Here is an 11,008-nt window from a genome sequence, read left to right as displayed (position 1 = left end):
TAAAGATTCTTACTTTTGTGTCTTGTCTTGGGTGTTTGTTCTTCCAGATTGTGTCATTAAGAAATCCCGCCGCTTTACTTGCTTTTAAGCTTTGTTGGCGTACTTCTTCTCCAACATCTTCTTAACTATTTATATATCTATTCCTAGATATCTAAAACTTGCTTTCTGCATTATTATTTTCCCATCAATTTCGATTTTACATCGTAGTGGGTATTTAGATGTTGTCATACATTAGGTTTTTTCTACTGATATTATCATATTGTGTTTCTTGGCTGTTGTATTGAATATGTGTGTTAATCTTTGGAGATCGTCGTCAGTCTCGGCGATTAATGCAGCGTCACCTGCATAACATAATATTTGGATTTCCTTGGAGCCACTGTATACGCAATCTCTCATTTTGGATGTCACTCATTCATGTCACTCTTTGTCGAATGTTTTGCTTACTTCCAGGAAGGCTGCTTCTATATTGCTTGTCTTTTAATCCAGCTGTTATGTATTCTCTATGTCTGAGTACATCTAATTCGCTGGAAAATTGAGCTTTGAATAATAATTGTGCTTCTGGGGTTAATCCTAGCATCTTTGTCTCTGATTGGAGTCAGGCTTGGATGATTCTCTCTACTATCTTACTGACTGCGGAAAGTAAGCTAATCGGCCAGTAATTTTGTGGAAACATGTGGTTCTTTCCTGGCTTTGGTATATTGATTACATGAGCTTCCTTCCATCGGTTTGGGAAGAACTTGTATCTTAGCATTTGATCTGTTAGGTTTTTCAAATATACAGTTGCTTTCGAATGAAGATACTTCAGAGATCTGTTATTGATTTTGTCTGGACCAGATGCTTTCTTTGCTGAACTTTCTCTGATCAGTTCACTTATCTCTTTTGGGGATGGGGGATTATACATGGAATAGAAAAAAAAAAGGTTAGAACGGAAGAAAAAACAGAGTATGCAAATCATTTTAAAAATCCTTAAAAATAACCATTTTTAAAAATGAAAAATAACACACTTAAAATTAAACATTTTTAAAAATTTGTCACCAAAATTAATATTAATAACCTATAAAATTATTTTAAAATAATTTTATATTTCTACGCAATAACGAAAAACATTAATTACAAAAATGAACAAAGTGCCTGTTTATTAATTCTCGCTATGCATTTATCGGCATTTGCGTTTATTCATATTCGGAAGCACTTATTTATATCTGTTTATTTAATGTAACAATTGCACAGCGGTTATGATGAAATATTAAAAAGGTCTGTTTGGGAAGCGTAATAAATGTTAATATATAATGTATTAACTTACAGCGATAATGTTGATTTATCATGTGGGTCGACTAAATAAAAGTGGCTTGTGACAGCACCAGGCAAGTAAAATAAACAGCGGAAATGAGATATAGCTGATGACAAATCTTTGAAGACGTACAACCGATTTCCATTAATTGATATCCAAGAATGAATTTCAGATGAAACTTGGAATCTTATCGAGGAAAGAAAACAGCGAAACAGACATATCTTGCAAGCAAGAACTCTTGGAGAAAGAGCGAATAGTCAACAAGACTGAAACAATAAATAAAGCAGTTAAAAGAAATGCAAGCAGACACAAAAGAAGATGGGCTGAAGAATTGACAAAACAAGCTGAAACCGCTGCACAACAGAACAGAACAGTGGCGTACTGAGCATGGTTCCGCGGGTTCCGTGGAACCAGGGCCCGGGCCCCACAGGGGGCCGCTCTAGCGCCCTTTTTGCTCCTTTTGTTTCTAACTTGATATGGAGATTTTTACCCACACAAGTACCTACACAGTACACACTAGGAAATCTAACTGTTAAATAAATTTTATTTTTTGTGTAGGTACTTATAAATAAAAACGAAGAATACATACCAATATCAAAATCAAAAAATTTAAAACAATATTTTTTATTAAGAAACACAGGGACTGGATAAGTCCGGAATTGGATGAGCAACTTTTTTTCTATACCGTTTTTTCAGTCAGTAAGTCAATACTTTTCGAGTTACTTGCGAGTAAAAATGTTTATTTTTCAACAAAAAACCACGTTGCAGGCGGTTTTTCTCAAATCATTCAAAAAGTGAGTATTTTATCAAAGAAATATTACTAGCAAAAATCTAGCTTATAAAAAAGTAAAAGAAATGGTGTATGTATAAGGTCTGTAGACCCAGTAGAAGCACAGTTGTAGCTAATGAAAAGTGAGTTCTTACTAGTCAAATTCCAAGTCGAACATTTCAATGTGAAATAACCAAAAAATCAAGCACTTTTCGGGGAAAACTCAAATTTTTTAAAGTATTTGAAAAAAGCTTTATTTTTGTTTTTTTTACAGTTTCTAACATCAAAAGTAAGTAAGTTTCGATCAAAAGACTCTTGGTTCATGTTTTTGTTGGTAAAAAAAAAATCGTAAAAATCACTCCCAATTTGCATCTAAAATTAAATTAATCGTTAGCGTTTCAGAAACTACTTTTTAGTTTTAATAAACATTAAATTTTACTTACTTACTTACTTAAGCCGTTCTCTTGTACCTTACGGTGTCGAGGTAAGTGGAGAAATCAAACGTCTCCATGCCTTTCGGTCAGTAGCTAGTCTTTCTGCTTCTCTCCACCCAATATTTCTTTTTACGCAAGCCTTTCCAATATTTGCGTTCAACGTTCTTGCTGACCTGCCTCTTCGTCGTTTGTTGTCAGATGCCGCTTTTAATACCCTCTTTACAGTTCTACCTTCACTCATTCTCGCCATATGTCCGAACCACCATAACTGTTTCGTTTCAAGTCTGTCTAAGGTCCTTCCAACACCGCACCTTTCACGTATGTCTTCATTTCTTATACGATCACGTCATTCATTAAATTTTAATGTTTATTAAAAACTTTGATATACAATGTGTGTTTTTATTGGGCGAGCCGCATCCCAACTAGAACTAGGGCCCGCTGATCTATCAGTACGCCACTGGAACAAAACTAGACAGCTATACCAAATTAGTAGACGATTAACAAAAAAAAGAGCCCAAGTCATTCGAACATTGTAAGATCCAAGACAGGTGAATTATTACTTACAGCAACATATGACCAAGTAGAGAGATGGAAAGAGCATTTTCAGGAGATACTAGCTAAACTCAAGGATAAAGGAGATGAAATTGTCAAAAAGCCACAGAATAGAGATTTTTCTATGTCTTGCGAGACCTCTTGCGAGACGGAGATAATAATAGCTATTAAATCGTTGAGAAACGAAAAAGTCTCCGGGAATCGATAACATTGCTGCCGAAATACTAAAACTACTAACTGCTGAACTTTTGCTCCCCATAATCCAAGAGGTTTGGGAAACAAACCGCATTCCAGCGGGCTGGAAAAAAGGTAATATTAAGATTCCAAACAGGGCACCCTCACAATATGCAAAAATTGAAGATGATTAACCTTGCTTACTGCCATAAATTAAATTTTTACCACCATAATACTTGGAGCATTAACAAACAAAGTTGAATTTCAAGGTAACTAAGCTGGCTTTAGACCAGAATCATGTTGGATAGAGCGCATTAATACTGTGAGAGTTAGAATTAGGTCTGGATCTCGCGTATGAAAAAAAAGTTGATTAAAACGGTGCCAAGAATTAAAATAATAAAAGAATAAAACGCACACAAACACATTAAAAATGCCACAAATGATTTCTAAACAATAATTGTCGGAAAATGTTTTAACTAAATACGTATTTTCTGAAAATAAAATTATATAATAAATATACTTATATGTCATATAATAATCATAAAATGTATAAAAAAAATAAAAAAATAAAAGTTTTTATTGGGACTCGAACCAGCTATCAGTGCGGTTGGTATATTGGGGTTCATTCGCCTTAAACGCTTCGCCACGGAGGCAATGTGTCATTATGTACGAAGATCGACTAACTAAACGGATTAAGCTTTTGACATTTTTGAATTAAATTAAAATATTTTGATTTTGAATTGAAATGATTTAGAATTGAAAAAATACAACAAAACATAGAGTAAGAAAACAATATATTAGGTGAACATTGATAGAAATTTTGATGGTAACCAAATTATGTAAATAAAAGTATTACATACTATGTATTTTGGTAGGTTCAAATAAGTAGGTACCTATGATACATTTACAATTATTACGTACCTGATGCTTTTAAAAACTATTTAAATGTCACTACAATTATAAACTTTTTTGTTTCTGTCCTCACAACAATAAAACTAATATATTATACATTTGTTTACCTTCATATTGAACAATTATTTATTATTGCCAGATCATTTCAATAGAGCCCGTATAACGACTAATACCATAGTGTCGGTGTGCGCAAGCGCGCAGATCAATATAAATTCACCCTCAATCTCAATCGCGCCTAAAGAAGTATAACTTCAAAAATATTACAATGTAGAGTATGGCAAAATAAAAAATAAGAATTTTGTAGTTTATTATATTATGCTTTTTTGTGTTTTGTATTACGTATCTACATGTTTAGATTTTTAATGTTTTAAGACTCTCAATTTTCTCTTTTTTTCACCCCTGTGACTTATTACAATAAACATTATAGAAGTTTGCAGGGACTTTTGGCCCTCGGTAATAATGTAATCTTTCATTCTACGTTTAAATTTTTCTAAAATACTTATTAGTTTTCTCAGGACTCGAAAAACCATTGACCAGAAATTTTACGCCTACGCTCTTAATGTAGTTGTAGTTTTTTTATATTGGTTTCAGGGCCGTAACTACCATTGGGGCAACCGGGGCATTACCCCGGGGCCCCCAGCCAAGGGGGGCCCCGCAGGGGCCGCTTTTTCTTTGGCCGTGCATAAATTTTAACGAGGAATATAAAAACATGTGTTTTAAAAGCCGATATTAACGAAATATTTTCAACTGACACAATTTTAAAAAGATCTTACAGGGGCACCCTAGACCTCAACATAAAGTTTTAATTTTTCAGGGGCCCCTGAGACCTTAACATAAAAATATAAATTATTACTTAGGAAATTAGTTATTTCCGCGTAATAAAACCTAAAATGCCATTGAAAGAGAGGACCCGGGCTAAGCTACAACAAGTCTAGGAAGGGATGCCTCAGGGGAGTATTTAATCGCCCATACCATATAACATTTTTGTTTCAGATTTGCCAACAGAGGTAAGAACATTGTAGTCGAACAATGTAATTAACATTATAGTATATTTTTTATGAAAACAGAAAAGATGTTATATTGATGGTACTTGCAAAATTATTTAGCTTAAAATAAGGTGATTTCAAAATTTTTTGTGTTGGTCTAAAAAAGCAATATGAAGGTACAAAAATTTCAGTCATGGAATGCATTAAAATGCGTTTTCAAGGGGTTAAATGTCAAACATTTTTCCGAAATCCCCCCTTTCGCTGGTGGTAAACCCCCAGACCCCCCGGTAGAGGGCCCCCAGATGACGTTTGCCCCGGGACCCCCAACATCGTAGTTACGGCCCTGATTTAGTTTTAGGTAGTTATTACGTGTTAATAAAATACTATTTAAAAGTGTTTTTTTTTTTTTACTTAAAAATAAATAAAAAGATCCAAATAATGAAATATTTAGATAATTTAACACTTACAATCATAAAAAATACGTATAATATAATAATAGTAGGTAATTACATGAATTAATCAGCTAGGATACGAGATTTCAATCTATAAATGAAAATTTTTAAAATAAACGATAAAACAGAAAATCCAGCAGATTTAAAATTATTCTGTAATAAGTAGTCAGATGAAAAAATAACATTGGCAACATACATACATTGACATACATAACATACATTGGCAACACCGCATACCTAACTGTATAAGTAATTTATTGGGCACTAATTGTTCAACGGACAATATTATAAAATTTCTAAAATCCACAGGAATATTTTATAGACTTTAGCATTGTATTCTGTAGCCACCGCTAATCACCATCAAGGTGAATGCGGCTGTACTTTCTAAAAAAAACATTGGCAACATTAATTTTAATTACAGAATAATTTTTGACGTAGCGTATCCAACATTGTAACCAGGATGTTCTTAAGGAGGGAGGGGTTACAACTACTGGATGATCTCTGGGAGGTATGGAATAATAATGGTGTTAAGACTAGAGAGCTCAAAGTGCATCCAAATGGGGGAAGTCATAACCCCCAATCTCCCTACGCCTATGAGCGTATCTTTTCGTGACAAATTGACGAATTGACTGGGTTAGACGAATAACAGACATGACCTTACATGCCGAGCTAGCCCAAATTTTACTTTGCTAATCTTTAGGGGGTCAATAGTAGTGTAAATTTAAAATCGCGACTGAATTACGTCGTTGCTTTAGCTGTCATTTTGATTTTAAAGGAGAACCGAGGAGAGTCTAGATTCTTTGGTAAGACCTGATTGATTTTAAAGCAATTAATTTTGTTCAATATCTACGCCATTTTCAACTTTTCGACAAAAATGGGCGCAACTAAGATTGTTCCATATATTATATGATTTCCTATAATTTCTTTTTTCTACAACCGTGTTAAAAATGCAATTTTAGCACTCCATAGGAGTGTCAAAAATGATACTTTAAGGCACTAGTGCTTTAAAAATTTTAAGGCACTGCAGTTAAAAGTGAATGGTCAAATTGTGAAACGTCAAAATATTTATATTTCATTTATTAACATTAATATTAATAGTACAACTTGCGTAATTAGGAAAAGATGGTTTAAAAGGTATTTTAAAATTTAATTTAAACTGTATTATTGCATTTTTAGCACGTTTGTAGAAAAAAACCATTAAAATTTGTTAAAATATACAACAATAAAAGTAGATGTTATTCTATAGTTGTTATGATTTACGTATTGACAGTATAGGCAGTTTTGATGTAATGTGTGGTAATGTCAAGAAAAATATAAAAATGGAATGTCAGTCAAGTTCAAGTAAAATTTTTGTAGGTATTGATCCTGTAATTGAGAATGAATAAATTATAATTGTTGATATATAAGACGTTTGTAGAAAAAGTATTGTATGATATACGTGTTAAAAAGTACATTTTTAAGGTACTCGTGTGAATTGCAGAATTCGCTTCGCTCATTCTGCAAACTTTCACATGCGTACCTTAAAATTGTACTTTTAACACTTATATCATAAATAACTATTAATAGTTATTTATAATATAAGTGTTAGAAGTACACGTTTAAGGCACGCATGTGAAAGTTTGCAAAATGAGCGAAGCGAATTCTTCATATATTTTGAACATTACGTTTTTACCTCCAAGAAGGGATGAAACTCACCCCCATGGCAAAAGCACACATAGGCACACTATCACTCTTTTTCTTTGACATGTTGTATGTGTATACCAAATTTCATGCCAATCCAAGCGGTTCTTTAAAATTCACAGCAAAAACCGTCCGTACGTGGACTATAACTGTAAACTGTGAGGCTGTGGTCTCCAATACACGCTGTACGCAAGTCTCCCGTTTTATACCGCTGACTCGGCTTTGGGATTATAGCAGATAGCCTGCTGTATCTAGGGCCTACGGTATACAAGGTAACAGGGCCAGTGCTACGCTTCAACCGCCTATTATTACCCTTGTTTTACCCAAGGTACTCATTTTATTCAGGCTGAGTTGACCTGGGGCCTATAGACATTTTAAAAATGTCTAGTTGTTCTTGCCCCCGCGCTGGGATTTGAACCTCGGTTTACCAGCACGCGAGTCAATCATACTACCGCCTGAGCTACGCCGGCCCTATGATAGCTTAAATACATGAATTAAAACGTGTAGGATTTTTGAATCGTTAATAATCCCGTTCCCAACACTGTGCTGAATTTCATTTTATTCACAGGATCTATACAATTTTTAATTAATAACGAAACAAGTATTGCATTTATAATAATTAGCAAACACAACAAATTCAGTTGACATCATTCGCGAACATACATATTAGCAAAGTTTTTCATTAGAAGCATCGAATGAATGAGATTACACATCGGGAAATGTAAATAAACAACATGAGAGGGTGGAATTGAAATTAATGCTGGCTGCCCGCAACCAGGAACCAGATTATTATAATATTTACCCTCGCTAGCTATGAATTTAATTATGGCAAGCACGTAGCGTTTTGTGGTCGTCACTGTTTACCCTGCTATGTTCCAACGGATTTCATCGAATGACGTTTGGTTAACACTTTTTAAAGAAATGTGACAAAAATCATACGTTAAGCTCTTTATACGTAGTTTCCAAAACAGTTTAGATATTTTTGTACCAACTTTGTTCAATTTGCCACTCGTTTGTTAAATATACGTTAAAATATAGAAAGTCAACTCGTTGTGAAAGAACTGTGTTATCTATTTTACTATTTCGTCCACTTTTTAAAATTTCGTGGTTTTTTACCGCAATTGCTAATCACTTTTCAAATCACTTGTATCTTGTTGATTATTTTCAAGACGTTTAGGTATACCAATTCATGTCACATGACTATTTCCAAAGTTGAATATAGAGCTCAAATCAAGAAGACCCCAACAATTATAGAGGTATAAATCTACTGAACACGGCACTTAAGCTTACCACAAAAGTCCTACCAGCAAAATCAATAAACTAATAACTTTATCAGATGAACAACCAAGATTCAGTTCTGGAAGATCCTGCGTAGAAGCCGTATTTGTACTAAGACAAATCACAGAAAAGACCATCGAGTACAATAAACCAGCATATCTGTGTTTTATAGACCTGATAAAGGCTTTCGATCGTATCCAAGTCGAAGACGCCTTACACTTGTAGAGAAGCAACATACCAATCAATATTATACAAACCATCGAAAACATCTACTTCCATAATTGAATACAGGCAAAGATAAATGAAAAACTAACACAGTTTATACCAGTCCAAAGCGAAGTCAGACAAGGTGACTCGTTAAGCCCACTGCTCTTTAATATAATAATACAAATATACAAAGAAATCCAAATATTATGTTATTCAGACGACGCCGCATTAATCGTTAAGACAGAAGACGATCTCCAAAGATTAATGCACATCTTCAATACAATAGCCAAGAAATACAATATGATAATATCAGCAGAGATAATCCAATGGGTGACAACTAAATACCCACTACGATGTAAAATCGAAATTGATGGGAAAATAATAAAGCAGGAAGCAAAATTTAGATATCTGGGAATATATATAACCAGTTACGGAGTTGTTGAAGAGGAAGTATGACAACAAAGCTTAAAAGCAAGTAAAGCGGCGGGATCTTTTAATGACACAATCTGGAAGAACAAATAACTAAGACAAGATACAAAAGCAAGAATCTCTAAAGCAGCAATTAGACCTATATTGACATACACGGCGGAGAAAAGACCTAACACATCTAAAACTAGACGACTACTAGAAACAACACATATGAAAATACTTCGACGAATATCAGGGAAAACTCTGTTAGATAGGGAGGGAAGCGAAAACATAAGAAGATAATGCAATGTAGAATATATAAATGGATAAATGACAAAACAGAAACAAGAGTGGAACGAACACATTAGTAGAATGGTAGATGATAGGATATTACCATTGTATAACTAGACCAGTGTAGATAAACAATGATATTACGAATAGCACGAGATTGTCATCAAATGGACGAAGAAGTATTGGCAGACCAAGAAAGAGATGGTGCGATAATTTAAACAATTTAGGATGCTAATATTAAAGAAGAAACAGACTTTAAAGACTACAAACAAGAAGGAAGAAGAAGAAGAATATAGAACTCCTCTAATTTCTTTCAGTTTGACTTAATCGTCGATTGTTTTGACGTTGTCTGTTCATAGAATATGTGGTCTATCTCTGCTTCTTTTATCAGCTCATGGTCTCGTTAATTTTTTGGATCCACCTCCAATCCAATTTATTCTGGCCACATGACCCGCACAGGGACGCTTCAGCTGTGGTCTATGATATCTGTGATGCCTGTAGTTCTTCTTCTTTCCTTGTTTTCAATTCTGATAAAGCCTAAGGTAATAAAAGCCATACATTCATCAAAAAATGGCAAAGCGACAGGTCCTGATGAAATTTTAACTGAAATATACAAGCTTATAAATGTTTTAGAGGCTATAACTTCGTTTTTCAATACCATTTAAACCAGCGGACATCTACCTAATGGTGTGTCCAATTCATTGTTGATAGCTCTACCTAAGAAGACAACAGCAAAAGCCTGTGCTGATCAGGGCCGCCAAGAGGGATGAGCGGGCCCCGGTAAGAAGTGAAGAGCGGACCCCTGCAAAAAGTGAAATCTTGCGTTGTTTTTCTTTATTCCATGTAAATTCTGGATTTATTCCATAATTTCTGACAACTAATTTAGATTCTTCAACAATGGAAGACCATGAATTTCTGATTTTTAAAGTTTTCTAGAAGCCCTGATATATTTTTGATCTCCCTATCCATAGTTATTTGACTGCTTTGTAGTATTTGACTCCTGTGATTTATTGCTGTAAAAATCTAAACTAAACCGATGACATAGTATACAATTCAAATTTGTTAATGTATTTTTTTATTTGATTTGAGTTTGTTTTTAATTCCCTTATTATGTATTTCAATTTATAACTTCTTCTATAGCTTTATCAATTCTAGGTAATTTCTGTACTAGTGGTTTAATGCTTTCAACTCTAGTAGACCAACGAGTAGAAGTCATTGAAGGTACAGAAACACCTATATTTTTCTTTAATATCTCCCAACGTTGTGAGCTGCTGCTAAATTATATTGTAAAGATTTTAGACAATTTTGAAGAAAGTTGTACGGTTGTACTCTTGTAGGGTAAAGGTCATATTAAATATAGCCGAGTATTAATTAAACGCATTATGCACATAAAGTGAAGAGCAAAAAAAAAACGAGGAAAATTACGTTTTTGGTCTGGTCGACGCCGGGCCCTTACATCGCCGGGCCCCGGTAAAATGTACCGCTCGGCGGGTCTGATGCTGATTATAGAACCATCAGTTTGTTAAACCATTTATTGAAAATTTTTGCTGAAGGAAATTCATCGCCGTATCTAC

The sequence above is a fragment of the Diabrotica virgifera genome, chromosome 8, assembly GCF_917563875.1.
Source record: "Diabrotica virgifera virgifera chromosome 8, PGI_DIABVI_V3a".
NCBI classification, from domain to species: domain Eukaryota; kingdom Metazoa; phylum Arthropoda; class Insecta; order Coleoptera; family Chrysomelidae; genus Diabrotica; species Diabrotica virgifera.
The sequence above is the reverse complement of the archived record's forward strand: the minus strand, read 5'-3'. Positions refer to the sequence as shown.